This window comes from Macaca nemestrina, chromosome 1 (genome assembly GCF_043159975.1).
Source record: "Macaca nemestrina isolate mMacNem1 chromosome 1, mMacNem.hap1, whole genome shotgun sequence".
Classification (NCBI taxonomy): domain Eukaryota; kingdom Metazoa; phylum Chordata; class Mammalia; order Primates; family Cercopithecidae; genus Macaca; species Macaca nemestrina.
This window is the reverse complement of record NC_092125.1, coordinates 67,279,798-67,302,225: the sequence shown is the minus strand read 5'-3', so window position 1 is coordinate 67,302,225 and position 22,428 is coordinate 67,279,798. Positions and strand designations below refer to the sequence as shown.

General features: G+C 40.5%; 1 long non-coding RNA gene across 18 annotated transcripts in view; it reads left to right on the top strand.

The window, feature by feature from the left end:
* LOC105484895 (uncharacterized) overlaps positions 1-22,428 on the top strand; it is a 356,622-nt gene that overhangs the window by 45,202 nt on the left and 288,992 nt on the right. Inside the window, exon 4 of one of the 18 annotated variants that reach the window (XR_011613591.1) lies at positions 21,091-21,619. The exons of the other annotated variants lie outside the window; for them this stretch is intronic. This is a non-coding gene — a long non-coding RNA (uncharacterized lncRNA). Of the gene's footprint in view, positions 1-21,090; positions 21,620-22,428 lie in introns of those variants that run through there. 18 annotated transcript variants of the gene reach the window in all.

Genomic DNA, 22,428 nt, shown 5'->3' with positions numbered 1-22,428 from the left:
TGCAGCCATTTCTTCTTCTTCTTTTTATTTATTTATTTATTTTTGATGTGGAGTATCATTCTGTCACTCAAGCTGGAGTGCAGTGGCACTATCTCGGCTCACTGCAACCTCTGCCTCCTGGATTTAAGCGATTCTTCTGCCCCAGCCTCCCGAGTAGATGGGATTACAGACGCTCACTACCATGCACAGCTAATTTTTGTATTTTTGACGGAGACGGGGTTTCACCTAAGATGGAGACTCCTGACCTCAAGCGATCTGCCCTTCTTGGCCTCCCAAAGTGTTGGGATTACAGGTGTGGGCCACCGCACCCAACCAGCCATTTCTTCTTGATTGTCAAATGCACTTAGAGTACCAGCAGTATGGCGTGTCAGCTTAATCCTCAAGTTCTCAACTCTTCTTCTATTTTAAATCTAGTAGTCACTTTGTATCCTTTTGAGCCTTTGCTATTTAGTATTTAACAAATATTTTACCTAGAATTTTCTTTCTTTTTTTTTGAGACAGAGCTCTGTCACCCAGGCTAGATCTCAGCTCACTGCAACCCCTACCTCCCGGGTTCAAGTGATTCTTCCACCTCAACCTCCCAAGTAGCTGAGATTACAGTCGCCCGTGACCACACCTGGCTAATTTTTATACTTTTGATAGAGACAGTGTTTTACCATTCAGCATTTTACCGTTTTGGCCAGGCTGATCTCGAACTCTTGACCTCAAGTGATCCACCTGCCTCATCTTCTCGAAATGCTTGAATTACAGATGTAAGCAACCACGCCCAGCCTAGAATTTTATTTTTTTTCTGCCAAAAAATTAGTTCAAATGACCAATCAGAACCAGACATCTCTGATCTTGGGTGGTCCAAAAATGTCAAGTCTGATTGTTTTCAAATTGTGACTTGATGACTCTTTTGGACTTTTGTTCAAAGGTCTGTCAGCACAACTTTTATACCAATCCTAAACATCCATTTTCAAAATCACTTGAACTTGGAATTCTTTAGAGCAGAGTCTAAGCCAATTTATTCTGTACCGATATTTATTCTTATCCACTGGACTGGTTCTGGTCCTGGGTAGAGGATAGGGGAGGGGCGGCTAGTCCTGCTTTGGTGCATGGTCTCGTAGGCATGAGATTTCAAACTGTTCATTTATATACCTATTTTATCTGCTCTTCCCTCAGGTTTTACTCCACTGGGGATTTTTTAATTTGGGGGTCATGATTGACCTTCTAGTTTTCTTCCTCTCCCTCACATTGACATTATCTCTTGTGTGTTAATTTTTTACAGTTTTCAGACTATTTAGTTATTTATGATTTTATCTTTCTGCACGACATTAGGAATCTAGAGTGCCTAGATCCAAAATATAGCTGTTCCGCTTTCTAAGCCAAATCCCCTTGTCAAGTCATAAACAATGACATTCATTGAGTTCTTATTGTGTGTGCGAAGTGTTTTACTCATTATCTTGCTGAACCTTCATTTTTCTCTTATGTATAATTATTTTGGTTATTTTTAACATTAGTATTATATGTGAAAAAAAAAACTATGCCTTAGTCAGCTTGGGCTGCCATAATAAAATACGATAGACTGGTGGTTTAAACAACAGAAATTTATTTCCTCACAGCTCTGGAGGCTGGGAGTCAAAACTCAAGGTGCCAGCATGGTTGAATACTGGTGAGAGCTCTCTTCCTGGCTTGCAAATAGCCACCTTCTAGGGGTCATATGTGCTTACAGGGCCTTTCCTTGGTGCCTGTGTGTTCAGAGACAGAGAAGGAGAGCAAGTTATGTAGTGTTTCTTCTTGTAAGGGTATAATTTCATCATGAGTGCCCCCCCTCATGACCTCACCTAAACCTGATTATCTCCCAAAGGCCCCATTTCCAAATACCATCACATTGAAGGTTAGGGTTTCAACGTATGCATTTATATGGGAAACAGGAGCAAAGACACAATTTAGTCCACTGCAAACAATCTAACAGATTTTGCACACTTTAATTATTATCATTTTCTTGTCCTTTTTTTTCTTTTTCTCCTTTCAAATGTACCTTCTCTCTTTAAACCAGTTTGAATCTTGGGAAGTCATTTAATACAAAAATATTCTTTTTACAGATGACGAAACTAAGACTCAAAGAGATTAATTAAAATTTTCAAAATCGTATAGGTAACTTGTGGAAGAGTTAATTTAGACTTACGGGGAGTCACAAAAATAGTGCAGAGTTCTTGTAGCTCAGATTCCCCTAATGTTAACATTTCATATAGCAATGGTATATGATCAAAACTAAGGTATTAACCCTGGTACAATACTGTTAATTAAGCTATAAATTTTCTTCAGATTTTACCAGTTTTTCCACGGATTTCCTTTTTCTATTTCAGAATTCAATCTAGTATTCCACATTGCATTTAGTTGTTATGTGTCCTTAGTCTCCTCCAATTTCTGATAATTCCTTAGTTTTCTTTTGTCTTTCATGCACATGCGACTTTTGGAAAACTCTGGTTAAGCTGTTTTTTATAGTATGTCCTTACTTTTTGTTTCTCTGATATTTTTTCATGATTAGATAGCAAAGATTCATTATTAGGAAAAAATCCCACAGACATGACATGTCCTTTTAGAAAATCATATTGGGGAATGCATGATGCTGATGTGTTCTACAGCTGGTGAGGTTGACATTTATCACTTGGATAAGGTGGTATCTTTTCACGTTTCTCCATGGTAAAGACGCTATTTTCCTTTTTAAATTAATACATATTTGGTGGGAGATACTTTGAGATACTTCAATTATTTACGGAGGATGGTGTATCCATTAAGAGATGAATGTGCTTAATGGTCATTATTCTTGATTTGTGTTGAGCACATCCATTTTTTCCTTCTCTTTTTGTTTCTCTCTAATCTCAGAGATGGACTTTGATAAAGTTCATGAACAAAATGACCCAAAGGAGACAACACAGACCAACTCTTCCCTTCACCTCCTTCACTGGACAGGGAATGCTTTGATGGGAAAAATAAAGAGATTGTTGTGGTCTTTCTCTAGGTTCTTTTTTCCTCTCCTCTGTTAGAATAGAAGTTGGGGCAGACTCTGTTAACTGAGGAAGTTACCCGTCAGGTTTAAGAGAGTTATAAAGGGACCAGAAGAAAGGAAATGGAGCAAGAGGAAATAAGGAGATAGGGAAAGGAGGAATACAAATCTGCACAGTCCAGAACTTTTGGAAAAAAGTATGGTGGGGCAGCCTAGGAAGAAGGATATGCATTTGGCTGTGGTTTCCCTATGGAATATTTTTCAGGATTCCAAGCAATGGAGGAGGGGGTAGATGGCCAGTCAAGGTGAAGTTAACACCCTATGGACTGGGAATTCCTCAATGATCTCTGCTCTTTACTTTTCTGTTGATAATGCCAATCCCATGTCTTTAAGTTTGACAGTGGAAAGCAGACCTTCTTTGGGAGGGATACCCACTTCTAAGAATCTTTCATTTTTTTCCATACTGCTCCTAAGTTTGAAAAATTAACTTCTGAAATGGATAATATAGCCAGTCTAAAGCACCTTGAAATCTACCAGTTTATCAGAGACAGAGTTGTTTTTGAATCAATCACTTAGGACTCTATATTAGTTTCCTATTAATGCTTTAACAAATTGCCACAAACTTAGTTGCTTCAAGTAACACGAATGTACTTATTTATTATTTATTTATTTTTTGGAGACAGAGTCTCACTTTGTTGCCCAGGCTGGCATGCAGTGGTATGATCATGGCTCATTGCAGCCTTGAACTCCTCAGCTCCAGTGATCCTCTCTACTTCAGTCTCCTGAGTAGCCAGGACTATAGGTACACACCACTACATCTGGCCTTTTATTTTTTGGATGGGATCTTGCTGTATTGCCCAGGCTGGTCTTGCACTTCTGGCCTCAAACAATCCTCCTACCTCAGCCTTCCAAAGTGCTGGGATTACAAGCGTGAACCACTTCACCCAGACTCACAAATATATTAATTATCTTACAGTTTCTTTAGCTCAGATATCTGAAATGGTTCTCACAGGGCTAACATCAAGATGCCTGTGTTCTTCATTGGAGGCTGTGGGAAAGGATCCACTTCCAGGCTCATTCAGGTTGTTGGCAGCTTCCTGTGGTTGTGAGACTGAAGTCCCTGTTTCTTGTTGGTTGTTGGCTGGAGGTCATTCTTAGCTCTTAGAGTCCAACCACATTTGTCAAAACCTGCAATGGTGGGTCAAGTCCTTCTCACTGTTCATATCTCTCTATCCTTTACTTCTGCCTCATTCTTCCTGATTTCCTTTTGTCTCCTCTATCTCATTGATTTCAGATGAAGAAGTTTCTGAGCTTTTAAGGGCTTGTGTGATTGCACTGGGCCTGCCTGGGTAATCCAGGGTAATTTCTCTGTCTTAAGGTCACTTTTACCATGTAATGTAACATATTCACAAGTTCCAGGATTTAAGGCGTGGATCTCATTGGGGGGGCTATTATTTGACTATCATAGGCTCAAACAACACAAAAGGGAGGTTTTAAAAGGAGATGAGGGAAGAGATGTGGGGGCAGGCCACATCCTGGGAGTACAGTGATGGGTATGGGCAACTGAGAGGAGCAAGAAGGTGTTGGTCCTCTGAGTGGGTAAGAGATAAGGCTTTAAAACTAGAGATTTCCAACTGGAGGCAGAGGTGGTAGAGGACAATGTTGCTTTCTTCAATGTGCCTAAACTGCTTTTGCTGAGGAAAGTCAATGGGGTATAGAGTGTGGTTGATCTCTGGAGCACTCACGTTGCCTGAAGATTGTGTAGATCTCTATCCAGCCTCAGATAGGCCAACTGTAGAAGACAAAGCAAGATTTGGGGAATACTGGAGTGAATGACCTGCTGGTTCTAAGGCACAGGTTTCTGGCCATCTGTTTGCTTTGCTGGCAGTCCTAATCGTCTGGCTCTGCCTGTCCACAGCACTGGTTTTGATGGTGCTGGTTTTTAAGAAGCTCCTGCACACTCCATGTCCATGCTGACTCCCCTCCCTGCATTCTACTTTCTCCTAAGGGAGCTCCGGTGTGGTCCTGTCATTGGAGGCTAGGACGCTGGGCTCAGACACATGTGGTACAATGGACTCTTCATTGCCTTGTCTCCCATTTGCTCAGCCCACTTTTTATCCCAGTCACTACTAGGACAGCCAGCTTCACACAGGTGCAACCTGACATCTCCTTACTTGCTTTCTGCCTCAGGATCATCCAACACCATGGCGGAGATACTCAGAAATTAATTGGCATCTACATGTACAATTTAGAAGTGAAAGGGAGTTATAACCCATGGAATAATCTTGGGTGAATGAGAAATGGGAACTTGAGATAATGCTCCCCTGAGGGGGATGTTTCTGAAGTGCATTCTATATTAATTCTTTAGAGGGTCCCAAGGAAATTAATGTCCAATTGTCCACAGGAGTGACCAGCTCTTCGTACTGACTTTTTGCCTGTCCCAATTTTATCCTGCTACCTGACTTCTGTTTCCTGGAATTGCTTCCCAAAATAAATTACCTGCATGCAAGCCCTATGTCAGCTTCTGCTAAGGGTGTGTGCCAACTGTATTAGTTGGTGAAGTGGAGGAAAACCCAAGTCAGGATAAAAATATTTTAATAAGACAAATCTCAGTCTTTCTTTACAATATTCATCTATGAGTTGGAAGCAAGGCCTAGGAAAAAATAGCCGGAGACATCTCTTACCACAACACCTGACTTTTGGGGAGATCCATAGCTCTGTAATGCCCTTTAAACAGCAGGCCAAGTTGTAGATGACTTGCTTGTGTAAATAAAAGAGGCAGAGAAGCATAGAGGCGCATAGTACTAGTGCTGTAAACAGCTTATATAGATAACTTGAGGAAACAAAGTAGAGAGCCTATGATATATCAATTAGTAAAATGAATTGATTGTTGTGTTTTAAGCATGCTCTTTGGAAGAAATTGGGAGGAGGCAGAATAGAGGCAGAATCTTCATACATCTTTTATCTTTAAAAATGTGCAATAGGAGCTTGGGAATGAAAAATCTTTAGGGATGCTTAAAATGTCAGGCAGCATAAGGCTAGAATGAAAACAAACACAGTAGAAAAGAGGAATACTAGGAGGAGGAATAGGCCATGAGTAAAATATATAATTTTAAAGTACTGGCTCTGCTTCTTTTCCACCTGTGAGACCTTGTTTCTAGTGGCTTAACATAACTGAACTGCAATTTTCTTATCTGGAATTTGGGGATAGATAGTAATAATTTTGTCCTGATAGATATGTTGAAAGAATAAAATTTATGTAAGAATAAATTATATACATATATGTATATATACATGTATATATAATTTTATGGTGCATACATATAATTTTGTATATGTATATATATATATGTGTATACATATACAAAAATTAAAATAAGCATACATTTAGTGAGAACCTACTATATAACAGGACTTCCCTGGGCACTAAGCAATAAAGAGATGAGTGTGACATTCCCTTTGAGGACTTACCAAGTTATGAAGAAGACAGAAACAGGTGCAGGTATGAATATATAGAAGGCAATGCCATTAATGGAGGAAAGAAAAATCTGAGAAATCTAGAAAAGAACCAATCAATCTTTCTGGGTGTAGGAAATTAGCAGTTTACATCTAAGCTAGAAATTAGTAGGTTTCTTTAGGCATAGCAAGAAGTGAAATAGGACGGAGATGGCAAGGGCATTCCAAGAAGGTAGAAGAGCAGAACTATATGATGTGCAAGTTAGAAATAGAGAATGAAGAAGTTAGTAAGCTTGTTTGGAACTTGCTAAATTCAAAGTTTCCATAGTGCCCCCAGAGTGTAATTGTTCAGTGAGTAGTTGGAATCTAAAGTCAGAGACTCAAGTGAGGGGATGAAGCTGGACATAAGGACTGCTCAGAGAAAGTGAGTGTGTTGAGTGAAGCTATAATTGGCTCAAGGTAGATAAGGAAAGGAAGATGAAATAGGATGTCAAATTACGTGTTTTGACTGAGACATCAAAATACAACAGATATAAAAAAATTACAAATGAGATATCAGATCACTAGGTAGAAATGTAAAACTAGGTGTTTGAGGATGTTTTGCTAGTTCTCTCACCAACAAGGAAAATATGAAAAGATCTAAAGAGATTGATAGAATTTCTAATGAGAACTTCTTTGGGGAAAATTGGTTCTGTGATTCCTAGTATTTTTCATCAAGTCTTGGCAAAGGACTTCAAAGGAGATCACTTGGAGAGTTTAACATGTAAACCTTGTATTAAGAGTGGGAGAACTATTGATTGATATCTAATCTATGCCTAGGGAATCATACAGTGAGAGAGAGGCCACCTGGTCTAGCCTCAGGTAGCAGGACAGTGGGAGATTATTGCACTTCCTTCTGATGGTGTGTTTAAGATGCATGATTCTGGAGAAGGGATGTGGAACTCATGGTAAGAATATTAGTACAATGTCATTTAAAAATGATCTTGACCAAAAAAATTTATGTCAGAGTTCTAGTTGGAGGCTTCAGTAGGAGAGCCTCCAAAAAAATCTTCTAATTTGCTCATGACAGGAAGAGTTAGCTTTTAATTTCTGCCAGACTCTGAGATAACAGACCCACCTTAAGACAGTACCAGTCAGGGTAGAACTTTGGCATTCTTTTCCTCTCCTCCCATGGTAAGTTTAAAAACAGTGATTAGGAGAAAGTAAGAAAAAGAGCAAAAGTGAATCAAACCTCCTTTCTTGAAGGTAGTTAATCGGCTTTCAATCATGCCCTATTTGGGGTATAAGGAGGGGAATAAGGGCTTATGCTTTTGAAGAGTTATAACTTTGAATGAAGATTTAAGTACCAATTAATATATTGAACTAGAACTTTCTAATGTCCAGACTGAGACTTTGTGACTTAAATCATTCTTTGGCTTTATTTATTTCCCCCGGGTGTCTGCCCAGATTTTTATCCAGGAACACGAAAAAGATATCTCCCAATAAAAAAGTATAAATGTACAATGAAACACCAAAAACAAATTGCATCTCACAAGTTGTGCTGTATCAAGCCTTTATATGAAGAGGATTCAGACAAAGAGAGCCTAAAAAACCAGAGAAGTCAATGAGATTAGAGATGTAAAAATCAAGAAAATGAAAAGTATCAAGCATAGTACTAGTACAGGAGACAGATGTTTTCATCCCGACAATGAGCACAATCTGGATAAACTGTAAAATCATAATATTCTTTTTTTAAAAACCCATCATCAGAGATCTGAGGTTTCAGTGTATTCTAGATGAAGTAAATCTGGAAAGGGATGAGCCCTTTCTAAGCGAGAAGAATCTCATAGCTGCATGGTAGAAAAAGGAGTGAACCTACCATGAAAGAGGTAATGAGAAGCCAGTCTGTTTCTCAATGAACTTTTCATGGATACATGTGGACTGGCATGACAGGCCAGAATTTGGAAGCCCTCATTAGTCATAGGAGAGTCTGTATTCACCTAGCAACTCTTCCCATGGACCTGCACTGAGTGTACGTGGGCACTGTCCTAAAAAGCTGCACCAGGAGCAGAAGAACTGAGAGGGATTTCCCCCTGGGTATAAGGGGTCTTTTCTAAGAGCAAAGCAGGGCCCAGCTGGGCGCAGAGCAGAAGAGGTGAAAGAAATGTCTATAAATTTCAGGCCAGGAACAGTGGCTCACGCCTGTAATCTCAGCACTTTGGGAGGCCAAGGCGGGCAGATCACCTGAGGTCAGGAATTCAAGACCAGCCTGGCCAACATGGTGAAACCCCCTCTCTACTAAAAATATAAAAATTAGCCAGGTGTGATGGCAGGCACCTGTAATCCCAGCTACTCCGGAGGCTGAGGCAGGAAAATTTTTTGAACCTGAGAGGTGGAGTTTGCCGTGGGCTGAGAGCACCACTGCACTCCAGCCTAGGCTACCAAAAAAAAAAAAAAAAAAAAAAAAAAAAATTCAGTGGGTCTTTTCCAAGTACAGTATGGTGGTCCAGTGAAGGCTGGGAACAGGCCTGCAGAAGATATAGTTCTTCTAAAATACAGTGAGCCAACATTAGAGCTCGAGAGCAAAGAAAATTCTTTAGTGACTGAAACAGTTGTCAACACAGCTGAGGAGAGAGAAAGCCCATAATGTGAAAAGTAGTGCCAAAGAGATCTACAGATTATCACAAGTACACAAATTCTGAGCACTGCTGGAGGGAAAGGCCTAATCCCTACTTTCAATCATGCCCTATTTGGGGTATGACGAGGGGAATAAGGGCTTATGTTTTTAAGGAGTTATAACTTTGAAAGAAGATGTGAATACCAGTTAACATATTGAACTAGAAATTTCTAATGTCCCCCAAAATAACTGAAACTATTAGTAAGCTAAATATAACCCAGTTGCTAAAAATCCCATATCTTGCTCAAGTGGAGATTAGATTCACTTTGCCCCCAAACTCTTTTCCGCCTGGGATGGGAAGAGGTATACTTTTTTTTCTGGGAAGAAATATCATTTATTTCAGTCTTTATTGTCCTTTTACACACGATGTCTTATATACAATAAAAATTATAAAACATAGAAAGAAGGTAGAAAATGTAAGCCATAATAAAAAAAAGTCAGTTGGAGACCCACAAATGGTTCTGATACTGGAATTAGCAGACAAGGACTTTAAATAATCCATTATAACTACATTAAATATTTCAACAGAAAAATAAAAAGTATAAAAAGAGCCACCTGGAAATATTAGAAATAAGAAATACAACATCAGAAGAATTCATTCAATGACCTGAACAGCAGTCTGGAAACATGAAAAGACATTATCAATAGAAATATAGAAAATTGTCCAAAGTGAAAATCAAAGAGAAAAAATAATGGAAACAGAACCAAACAGAATGTCTGAGACCTGTGGGACAATATCAAAGGTTAAGAATACATATAATTAGAATTTCAGAAGGAGAAAAGGACAAGATAGTAGTGCAGAAGAAATATTTAAATGGATAATAGTCTAGAATTCTTCAAAATTGATGAAAAACATCACCATAGATCCTAAAAGTTTAGCAAACTCCAAAGAGAAAATGCAAAGAAATGATACAAATATGTCATAATCAAACTGATGAATACCAGATATGAATGGAACAACATAAGAATGTTGGCTGATTATGCCAAGTGCACTTATTAGAAATAATGAAGGTAGAAGGCAATGAAATAGTATTTTCAAAGTGCTGAAAGGGGAAAAAAAAAGCCTGTCAACCTAGAATTCTATATTTATTAAAATTTTCAGTCAGATAAGAGCAGAGATAATTCCTCTTCAGCAGACCTGAACTACAAAAATAACATAGGATATGTATCTGATATCAGATGGAAGTTGGTTTTTCAAGAAGGAATGAAGAGCTCTACAAAGAGTAAAACTGTGGGTAAATGTAAAAGATCTTTCTTTTTAAATTGTTGTTAAAAAACTAATGACTATTAACACAGAAATTTGTAACAATATAGGGTGAGTATGAAGAACTGACCAGCTCTGTGGTGTGTCTTGTGGGATTAGGACCAAGGGTTCAACTGGGGTGGTAGAGTCCAGCAGGGTGGGGCCAAGGAGGCAAATCTGGGTGATTAGGACCAGTGTGGCAGTGGCCAAGAGAGGATCAGAGACTGGTTAAATGAAGAGAGATTGAGCACATAAGTAAATATTTTGAGTACAATGGCATCCGGTTTTTCACTATTAAAGGAGAAAGTTACAAATATGGCTGGGCATGGTGGTGCATGCCTGTAATCCTAGCACTTTGGAAGGCTGAGGTGGGAGGACTGCTTCAGCCCAGAAGTTCTAGACTAGCCTGGGCCACATAGTGAGACCCCATCTCTAAGAAAAAATTAAAAAATTAGTTGGGCATAGTGGTATGTGCCTGTAGTTCGAGCTAGTCAGGAAGCTGAGGTGGGAGGGTTGCTGGAGCCCAGGAGGTCAAGGCTGCATGGGCCATGATGACGCCACTGTACTTTACCCTGGGCAACAGAACAAGACCCTACCTCAAAATGAAAACAAACAGGGAAAGAGGGGAGGTCACAATAAACTCTGTAGTGTTGGATTGGAATTTAGGTATTGTTGTAAACTCGTGGTTTTTTTATTTACCTACCTATGTATCTAAAAAATATACATATTTACCTACCTATGTATCTAAAAAATATACATATAGACACAAAATAGAGATGAATAGAAATAAATGTAGATGTAGGTGTGTGTGTGTGAGTATTTATGAGGTTTGCCCATTGACTGGACCTAGAATCAATGACACTCAGGAGCAGTAAACACACTAAATACCATTATCCACTAAAAGAAACCAGGATTTCCTAAAGAAAATCATTGTGTTTTTTGTTTGCCTGTTTGTTTTTGTTTGTTTGTTTGTTTCTTTCTTTTTTAGACTTGGTGTCTCCCTGTATTGCCCAGGCTGGAGTGCAGTGGCATAATCAGATTATGTCTCCTGGGCTCAAGTGACCTTCCTGCTTCAGTCTCCCAACTGGCTGGGATTACAGGTGCATGCCAGTATGCTTGGTTAAATTTTTTATTTTTTTAGGGATGGGGTCTTTCTGTGTTGCCCAGGCTGGTCTCCAACTCTAGGTCTGAAGTGACCCTCTCACCTACGCCTGGAAATAATGATGCTTGAGTCATGGAAAGTACAAGATGCGTCTGCAACATTTTCATGTGTTGGAAAGTAAGAAAGTGCTCAGAGTGATGGGGATATGACAGAAGGATATAAGAATCTGCTCCTTTGAACTTCTACTGGCCAAATTTGGAACAATTTGTACATACAAATAAATAATGGGTTATGATTTACTCAGTACAATAGAAATCCATAATTCCATACTAATATAAACAATGGAATGGATGGATGAGAAGGGATAGTTCTACTTTGGAGTAAAATGTCAACTAATAAGTGTTGAAGTAATATAGGCATTAGAAAAATCACCATTTTTCAATCATCGTAACATTAAATGACTCAGACAAGAATCACCAATGGATGTTAAAATTTGTGGGTAAAAGTTAGAATAAGAGCAAGATATTTTTGTATTGCCAAAGCGTTTCTCCACGAATTACTTATTAACCAATAATTACAAAATACGAATTAACTTTATAGTGAAGCTAGTTGGTAAACTCCATTTTAATCAAGTTAATATCATCAGTAATTGGACAAATAGACATTATGTGCTTCCTGGTATGTTTCATCATGATGAATACAGCATATATTTTGTGATATTCATGCAAAAATATATAAGTTGAATAAAATTATGAGAAAATATCAAACAGATCCAAATTGAGGGCTATTTTACAAGGCAACTGGCTGCATGTGACTATAATTTTTCTTTCTTTTTAAAAATAGAAGCAGTCAGATGAGCTGCCAGCTTCCATTCCAGTACAATATATAAATGGAATGCTTTCAATAGGACAAGATGAAAGGGAAAAGAGTTAGCCAGCATAGGCAAGGTTTAGTAAAGACCCCTCTTCTCTCTACACATCCCTAACGTCAATTAGAGACTTGCTTTCTAGCTAACTCCTTTTTTAAGACAAAATCCCTTATGAAAGTTAAACCTTATATTCTCACCTTAGTATACATTTCTTTAATCAGATAATTAAATTGCTTTCTTTTGAATACTTATCTCAGAGTCACAAACAGAGTTTTTTTTGCTTTTAATTAATTTATTTTTTTGGGTGGCAGTAGTGACTCGGAGCATGTAACACTTAGGAGAGAAAATTCAATCAGAGAGTGGAGAAGCTTTGGGAAGCTGAAGGGTAGCTGAAAAACACTGCTCCCTGAAAAAGTGAGAAGGATAAGGGAACAGCTGAAGACTGGAAGGAGAGGAGGCCCAACCAAAATTTTTCCTTCATGTAATTTTGTGTGTGTGTGTGTGTGTGGACTCAATTCTTTGTCTTCACGCCCTGAAAAATCACCCAAATGACCATTGTCCTATGGGATGAAGGTAATTACCAATTCCTTGAACAGAACTAATAGCCAGTCAAGATAGTTTCCGAGGAAATAAATGGCGAGGTTGCAGCCGTCACTCATCCAATCAGAGTACTAAAAAACAAGCCATTCTCATCTGGGAGGAGTTGTTGCCCTATTAGATACATGTGGCTGGAAATGTTATCTGGGTTGCAGAAAGATTTTACCAAAAAAAACCCCTGCTTTTGTTTGTTCTAATGCCTCAGAAATCTGTCCCCCATGCTATCTGATCATCCTGTGGCCAATCCCTGAAAGGAAAACTGTTCCAGAATGGGATATGGGACATTGAAATCTCAGATAAGTAAAAAACAATATATACAGTCACTAAATAATGCTTCCTGTAAGTAGGCTGTAAGAGAGCAGAGGTTGCTCTTATCAAACAAAGGCTAAGAGAGAAAGAAAAAAATTTAGACCACTTTGCCATGTCCATGTAGCTTTTAATTATATTGTCTTTTCAGATTCTAATATGGGAGAGAGGACCCATGTTGGAATGGCTGTGGTCAGTTGTCTACAGAGCCACCCTCTATATTGTTCAGTGGGACCTCACATGGCAGAATAAAGACCTATAGTTATAGGTGACAGTTCCAGCAATGCAATTTACTAAATGAGAATGTCATAAATGCTCTAGTGCTAAAGAGATTCATGTTAGAATGCTGAAGGTTGGAGAATAAATTTAAGTGTCATTTGGGGGTAGGCTTGGTGACCAACTAATCTGTGTACCCAGGGCTCTCCTGTTCCATGTTGTGAACACATCTCAGTTCCAGGCAAACCTGGACAATTGATCACCCACCCAGCAGACCAGGCTTGATGATTTATAAGGCTTTTTTCAAACCCTAAAATCCCTTTATTCTGATGCATGTATGTATAGGTGCAGTGTTGCTTTCATGAACTCTATAAAAGAAAACAATAATGGTGTCACTCACTTGGTCTAGAGGGCAGAGCGATAGACTGGGTGGTTCTACCAGTAAACCACTGTGTGACCTTGGGAGAAACCTTTCCTCTGTGAGTCTTTTTTTCCCCAAAGAGAAAGGATTCACAGGAATCTTTTATAAGAGTCTTTCCACCTCTACCATTCTATGACTTTTTCCTGTGCATTTGAAGTGTTTCATGCTAGTCTTGAGAAGATGCTCTTGCATACCAATTCTCCATTTACCTGTGGGTGAGGAATGCAAGTGTGTAGAAAAAGTAAGGTGTAAAAAAGTCAGCCAAAAAAAAAAAAAAAAAAAAAAAAAAGAAAGAAAAAGAATTCAGAGCTTTTATTCCAAGGAAATCAGAGGATATTTTATACATCTATTCATTTTCCATCACTGAATTCCTTTTGGGGGCATAACAAACAAACCCCCCCTTCCCCCATTTTAGCTACAGAGAGAAAAAGAAGTTTGTCTAAGGCTACACAGTAAATTAATGACAAAGGTAAGACGTAGAGTTTATGTCTCCAGGACTGCACTATTTCCCTGCCAGGCTGTGCTGCCTATGAAGTGTCCCTAATTAAAGTACCTGCTCCCTTCTCTTTCATTTTTGAACCAAAGAGGGAAGCATTATGTCTGATAAAAGAAAACATAGTAGATAGGGAGTAATTTTCAGGCTTCTGCTCTTCTCCCAACTCATTGTCCAACCCTTGGCATTGTTGACAATTTCAGATACGGGTTAAATACAGCAAGGGGAAGTCAATGCTACACCTTAAAAATTAATTGTTCAAGTACTAGGTCATTTCAGAGTAATGCACCGTGAAATTATGTTATTCTCTAGAAGAATTTCCATAAAGTTTAACATACCATGACACATTCTTTTTCCATTGGAGTTAGTTTTTTAAAAAGTACATAAAAAGAGTCTTTGGAGTCCAGGGGTGTGTGTAAACCTTGCTGCAGACAAAGCAGAATGTGTTAGGCAGGGCTTTCAGAGCAGCAGATGCCGTGGGATCGCTGCTAAGGGAGACTCCATTACCCAAGCATTGCCTATAAAAGCACAGCCCGGGCTGGTATCTGTGGAGGCAAGCGCGGAAGAAGTCATTAGTCTTGGTGCTTTTTTACTGTTATTCACACTGGGATAATGAGATTATTGGAATATTTTTTTTCCTAATGAGAATGAGACAGAATACCTTGGTCTCTAAATGATTTAGTCACAGAGGGAACACATTACTCTTCCCTTGATTGCTGTCAAACGCTGGAAAATTGGAATATTATACTGATATTTATCGTGATGGGCAATATTTTTCCTGCCTTCTAGGTGTCAAATGAGATGGGAAAAATATTTGTCTGAAAAGCAGACTCCTTTACAAGGTTTACGGAAAGGAAGACAAATGAAGATGCAGGATAAGGATCTGGGGGCGGAGGTTAGAAGGATAAGATAATTGGAGGATGACTTTTTGCTATTTCTTCTTTTTTTTTTTTCCCAACAGTAAAACTATCCCCTTGTTTTAATTTCCTACAGACTTCTCTTCCAGTTAACTCACCAGTGTTTGGGGTTAATTAGACACTGTTTAAATTCAGAATAGAAGGTTAATTTCAAGGGGAAAAGGGTTTGTGTTGGTCTGGAGGTCATTAGTGGCAGCTAGTTAATTTGTGTTTCTTGGAAAGGAATAACATTCTGGGGCTGGAGAACTTTTTTTGTAGGGGGAGGTAAGAAGGATTTTTCAGTCTTATTCTCAAACACCTTTCACCTGATACTTGTCAGCCCAAAGTTTATGGGACCAATACAGACCAATTGGTTGGCCTGGTGCAATGAGATTCAACGCTGATCATACATGGCTTCGCAGCCAAGGTGAACAAAGAAATCCCGAGTTCTAACTTCTTCTCCTGCCCCACCACCGAACTTCTTCTTCACGAAGGTCTGAAACATCTGAAAAACAGACAAATAAAAAATTAACAAGCAAAATATTCCATGCTGTCATTATGTGCTGGCTTTCAGAAGGCCATCACCCTGTTTCTACATTACAGTAAGACATTTCAGTGTTCTTGATGTAACAGGTGGAAGAATCTTACAGCATGAGCATTAGTCCTCTGATTTGCAGATACCATTCTTCATTAAATTCATTCAGAGATCTTATAAATATAGAAATTTCGGCTCACCCTCTGTGGGCTTATTCATCTGTATTTTACAATTTCACAGAAAATTTCGTTGCAGACTGTCCTCAGTATTTGAGAATGAATGAAATCCAACAGACATGTTATTATAGAAGAGGGCAGGGCTGACCGGGTGCGGTGGCTCAAGCCTGTAATCCCAGCACTTTGGGAGGCCGAGGCGGGTGGATCACGAGGTCAGGAGATCGAGACTATCCTGGCTAACATGGTGAAACCCCGTCTCTACTAAAAATACAAAAAAAACTAGCCGGGCGTGGTGGCGGGCGCCTGTAGTCTCAGCTACTTGGGAGGCTGAGGCGGGAGAATGGCGTGAACCCGGGAGGCGGAGCTTGCAGTGAGCCGAGATCACGCCACTGCACTCCAGCCTGGGAGACACAGCGAGACTCCGTCTCAAAAAAAAAAAAAAAAAAAAAAAAGAAGAGGGCAGGGCTTCTCAGGAAGTAAATTGACTTGTCTAAGACAACACAACTAACAAGTGACAGAGCGGGGACTTGGTCTCAGAGCTAAATGTGGTGGGATTTGCTTGATCCATGCTGGATCCTTGTTCTCTTAATACCTCAGTGGCCTGGTCTCCTCCTTCCTCCCTTTCCTCATTTAGCAATGTGGCATGTGAATTGTCAGTAATTAATAGTTCTATGTTGTTTGTTGACATCTTCCTCTGTGCCTTCCTCTGAGGCTCTGAGACATAATCCTTACTCTTAAGGAACAATTAGATTTGCAGAAGCAAAACACATAGCCATAAACATAAACTATGATGGCTGTTATAGGGAAAGGAGATGCTCTAAACGCTTAGGGTAGTTGAGGAGGGGGCCAGAAATAGACATAGAAGACAATGTGGAAATGAGTGAGATGCATGATGGTAGCTGCATCATGTGGTCAAACTGAACACCTAGAAGCTTCTGGAAGCAGTTTTACATTTCATTATCAACTTATCTGTCATTTTGTATCAAAATGTCTTCTGAGATCAAGAATTGTATCTTCTTGCCATGAATCCCCAGAAGGGTAAAATTCCTTAGTTCCAGGAAAGAGGGCATTCATTTAGCATGGATAAAATTGTCAAAATCCAGCTCCTCCATAAAATTTCCCACCCCTGGCTAAGAACCTCTCCTTTGAAATTCTAAAACCTACCTCTATGGTGAATGTAGTAAAATCTAACTTATAATATTTGTATTTGTGTCTATAATTTAGCCCCAACTGAACTGTATGCAATTTGAAAGCAGAAACCATGCATCTTGTTCATTTCTGTATCCCACTGCTGAAGATTTCTAGTGGGTCTTGCCTGTAATTGGCGCCTGATCTCTTTGTATTGAATTAATTGAGCAGGCAAAAAGTGCCATGGAAGGGAAACCCCTAATGCGGTGAATGGTTTTCTACTGCACCCTGACATATACCTCCCGTCTCAGTCTGTTTGTGCTGCTATAACAGGATACCACAAAATAGGTAATTTATAAAGAATGGATATTTATTTCCTCACAGTTTTGGAGGCTGGGAAGTTTAAGATCTGGTTGGTGTCTTCTTACTGCATTGTCTCACGGAGGAAGGCAGAAGGGTGAGAGAGAGCAAGAGGGGCCAAACCCACCCCCCAATATAATAAAATCTCTCCCAACATAATGCATAAATCCATCCATGAGGGCAGAATTAAATTTCAACATGAGTTTTGCAGGGGGCAAACATTTAAAACATTGCACCTGTTTTGTCACTTGCCACTTCTTTCTTTTTCTACTTTGATGTCTTCCCAAGAGTCATTGCAGGTTCTCAGATAATGTCTTACTTGTCTCTTTTACCTCCTACTTTGCCTTATTCATTTTCCTTGCTCAGAGTCACCAACAGGAACATTACTTAGTCCATTAGTGGGTCTATAAGATATAGGAAAAAAAATACAAAGTGTTTTTCTCTACTCTCACACAGTCACTATAACACAGAATACTTTGCCTCTGGTCACCAAAATACCTGGGGTTTTACCTCCCACACACCAGCCAAGCAGTTCCATAGCAGACACTAGCTGGGTGTTCTCCACAATGTAATTCAATTGTGACACTACCTGGAGATAGTATCAGATTCCACAGGTTGAAGGCTGAGTCCTACAAGACTACCCCCAATTTCAGATGCTAGTTGCAAGTAGCAGATTGACATTTTATACTTTTGACCCACTTGTTATAAATCAGGGATTCCCATGACCCTTTCTCATTCAATTAATTTGCTAGAATGGCCTCACAGAACTTAGGAAAATAGTTTACTTACTTTAACCCGTGTAATATAAAGGATATTACAAAGGATACACATAGCCAGTGGAAGAAATGTTAGCGCAATATGTGAAGGAAGGGACTTGGAGCTTCCATGCCTTTCCCAGGGACACCACCCTGCAGAAGCTCCCACATGTCCAGCTACCCAGAAGTTAGCCAAACCAGGTCCTTTGGGGGGTTTTATGAAGCATTATTATTCAGGCAATATTGATTAAATTATTGACCACTAGTAATCAACTTAGTCTTCTGCCTCTCTTTCCTGCCAGGAGGTTGGCTGGTGGGGCCAAAAGCTCAATCCTCTAATCATGCCTGGGTATTTTGGAAGCTACATACGGGTTGCCAGCCACCAGTCATCTCATTAGCTACAAAAAAATCACTTTTCTTATTCCAGAGATTCCAAGAGTTTTAGGAGGTGTGGGCCAGGAAATGTGGAGAAAGAGGTCCAAATATATATTTCACAAGAACATAGTAGGTCAGTGGTCCTTATTGCAGCTGAGGATCATGATTAGGTTTAGGAATCTAGCATCAGTTTGTATCAGAATGCAAATGACTTCCTGGGACGTGAGATACAGTGTATTCTAGTCATGCTTAGTTAGCTTCAAGATCGCTTGCATCTCATCCCAGTAAAACCACTTATTTATAACATATCAATGTATTGACAAGGTTGAAGAGCAATATTGTCCTGAGGTGAGATGCCAATTTCAAGGGGTGAGCACTAATTGTTCCAGTGATTGTTTATTTATTGGCTAGGACATAATTACTGTCTTTGAGGTTACACATCTGCCTCCAGGTTCCTGTATGCTTGTGCCTTTGGGATCAGGCCAGGGCAGATTGTGGTCACTGAGATTCAAACTCCCAGAGTAATCAGCAAGAGCTTCCTAGAGACCAAGGCCAGGCCTGATCCCTGAGGGATGCATGAGAAGGCTTGGAATCTCATTCTGCTGTGGTGGCTCTCTCTTGCTCTTCTGTGAGTAGCAAAAACAGCAATGTGGGCCCAATGGTGTGGCCTAAATGATCACAAAGGTAAATGGGTAAAGGGCTCAGCAGATGAGTAAGGAGTCTTGTCCTGAGAAATTAGTACTGTGCTCTGCATTCAGAAGCTTGTGATAAGCATTGCCCATTGCACGTTGCCTTTATTGTGTAAGGACCTGAAGTTTCACTTTTGCATAGCTAGTGATGAATACCTGAAGGGGATTGCAGACATATTTTATTTTATTTTTAATTGACAGATGGAATTGTATGTATTTATCATGTACATAATGATGCTTTAAAATATGTACATTATGGAATGGCTAAATCAAACTAACATAGGCATTATCTCACATAACTGTCATTTTTGTGGTGAGAAGACTAAAAATCTACTCTTTTAGCATTTTTAAAGAATACAATGTGTTTTGTTAACAATAGTCACCATTTGGTACACTAGATCTCTTGAACTTCTTCCTCTTATCTCACTGAGATCTTGTAACCTTAGACTAACAGCTCCCAAGCCCTTCCCCCACCACTGCTCCACCCCTGGTAACCACCATTCTATTCTGTACTTCCTGGTAATCACCATTCTAGACACAGGGAAGACTCTCTGCCCTGTGAGGGTTCAGTATTTGAGTGTATGAAATAAACAGACAGTAGGCAGAATAACAGGAGAAAAACTACACAGTAGTTCACGCTTATCTTTGATTTTTCTTTCTGCAGTTTGTTACCCTCGGTCAAAACATCAAATGGAAAATTCCAGAAATAAACAATTCATAAGTTTGAAATTGCGTTCCATTCTGAGTAGCATGATGAAACCTTGTGCCATCCCACTCTGTCCTGCTAGGGACATGAATCATCCCTTTGTCCAGTGTATTCACACCGTAGATGCTACCTGCCCATTACTGTATAGGAAAAATATAGGATATATAGGGTTCAATACTCTTCGCAGTTTCTGGCATCCACTGGGGGTCTTGGGATGTATTCCTTGTGGGTAAGTGGGGACTATGATACAAAGGTATTACGTGTATGGGGCCATCACATGAAGGAAAAGAGACTACCCCAAATCCCAGTGAGATCTAGAAGAGTATACACCCTCTTTGTAGGAGAGAAGGGTGGGGGGATGTAGGCAACTTAGCCTAGAGTAAGTGATTTTCGGAAAAGGCAAATGGAGTCAGGTGTAATGGCTCACACTTAAAATCCTAGTACTTTGGGAGATTGAGGTAGGAGGATCGCTTGAGGCCAGGAGTTTGAGACTAGCCTGAGAAACATAGTGAGACCTTGTTTCTGCAAAAACATTAAAAAGCCAGCCAGACACGGTGGTGTGCATCTGTAGTCCCAGCTTCTTGGGAGGCTGAGGTGGGAGAATTCTTTGAGCCCAGGAGATTAAGGTTGCAGTGAGTTATGATTGCACCACCACACCATAGCCTGGACGAAAGAGAGAGAACTTGCCTCTAAAACACTTAAAAATAAATAAATAATTAAAGACGAATAGCCCTCCAGAGAAGTAGGTGACAGTCTGTGACAAAGTCTGTCTAGTCCTGGCATCAACCTCCAGGCTCCTCTGCTGTGATCTGAGTTTAATCTTCCCAGGTTGATGAGATTCCCTGGCAGGGCATTCATGACAGTTGTGCTCCTTTTGGAGGACCTGTCTTTAGGTACACTAAGGAAGCTCAGAGGAAGCCCCTCTCAGCATTTACTATTCCCAAGTGCCCTCAGTTTTAAGTCTAAAACAATACAATTTGGGGCAGCATTTTCTGAATTCCTTCAAGATCAACTTTTTTAGATTCTGCGTATGAGTGAGACCATACAGTATTTGTCTTTCTGTGCCTGGCTTATTTCACGTGACATAATATGTTACAGCAGACGCGTTTGACCTCCATAGATCCAGCTGCAGAGAATAGACCCCAGGTTCTGTTCCTGGGTGGTAAGCAATCATTCCCGGGCAGTATGACTGGCATCACTTTGGACTCCTCCAGAAACCACCGCCATCCTCAGGATCAGGAAGGATGAGACACTTCAGGCCCGTCTACCCTGTAAGCCTGAACCCGGGGGGTCTTCAGCATGTAGATGGATGGATAGGTCTGATTTTTCCAACTGAAGCACACTTGCAAGGGTCAGCACAAAGCCAGAAACCCAGTAGGTTCTGCCAGCCGCAGCAGCCTGTGCCCAGCAGGAGACCTGGTTTTGGGCCTGGGGTGACTTTTGTTTACACTGTTGTCTTACTTGGCTGGGAGCTCTCCCTGGGAGAGTGAAGAACTGATGCAGAGAAATGGCCGAGTGCGGGAGAAATGGGTTTCCACCAAAGCGATTTACCCAATTTTCTTTTTCTGTATATCCTTATACATTTTAAAGGCAGATTTATTGCTAGTAAAAGTGCTGGCTGGACAAAGCGCTCTCATGCTGTGCGTTTGCTTTTTCTTCTCTTGAATGTTTTTAAACCTCTCTAGGTGTTTTGTCTTTTTGACATAGACTGGCAGAGAAACCTAGGCATCCTGGATTCCCGGTTCACTGCTGTAGGGGCTTTGCCGGCTTGCTGGCTGCCCAGCCTGGCCAACTCCAGCCCTGCAGGGCCCACTCAGCGGGCGTACAGCACCAGATGGAGAGAGGGAAGGCAGACCCAGCAAGAATCCTCACGAAGAGGAGCTAGCAGCCCCGGGAAGAGAAAGATCGTGCAGGACCAGTTGGACAAGAGCCCAGCTCTGAGTAACTCCCTGCATTCAGGGAAAATAAAATCACAAATGAGAACAGCAGGGGGCCAAGGACCAGCTGGAGACAAAGGGGTGTTAGTTTCGGGGTGGGGGCTGTGAGACAAGCAAGGCTCTAGTGAGATGTTCCAAAGTCTGGCCTGCCATGGACAGCTGCCACCCGAGCTGCAGGCCTGGAATGTTGTCACAAGCTCAGCGAGCCATGCTGTCTGCCTCAGCCCAGGACCCGGAAAGACTGATGAGACAAGAAAGGCCTTGGGCTTCCTCTTGCCTCCTGCATCTTTAGCCTTCCCTGAACTGCCCTGGCAACTTAGCAGGTAAGGCCAAGATCCCTTCCCTTAGGCAACTGACAGCAAAAGGAGGAAAAAGAGAAGGAGGAGAGGAGAGAGGAGGAGGAGGAGAGAAGAGAAAGAGGAAGATAAGATCCTGAAGTTTCGAGACCACATAAGTTTCAGAGCAAGGGCTTCTCCTCACCGCCCTCACCCCTGAAACACTAACTCCCCACCAGCAGCTGA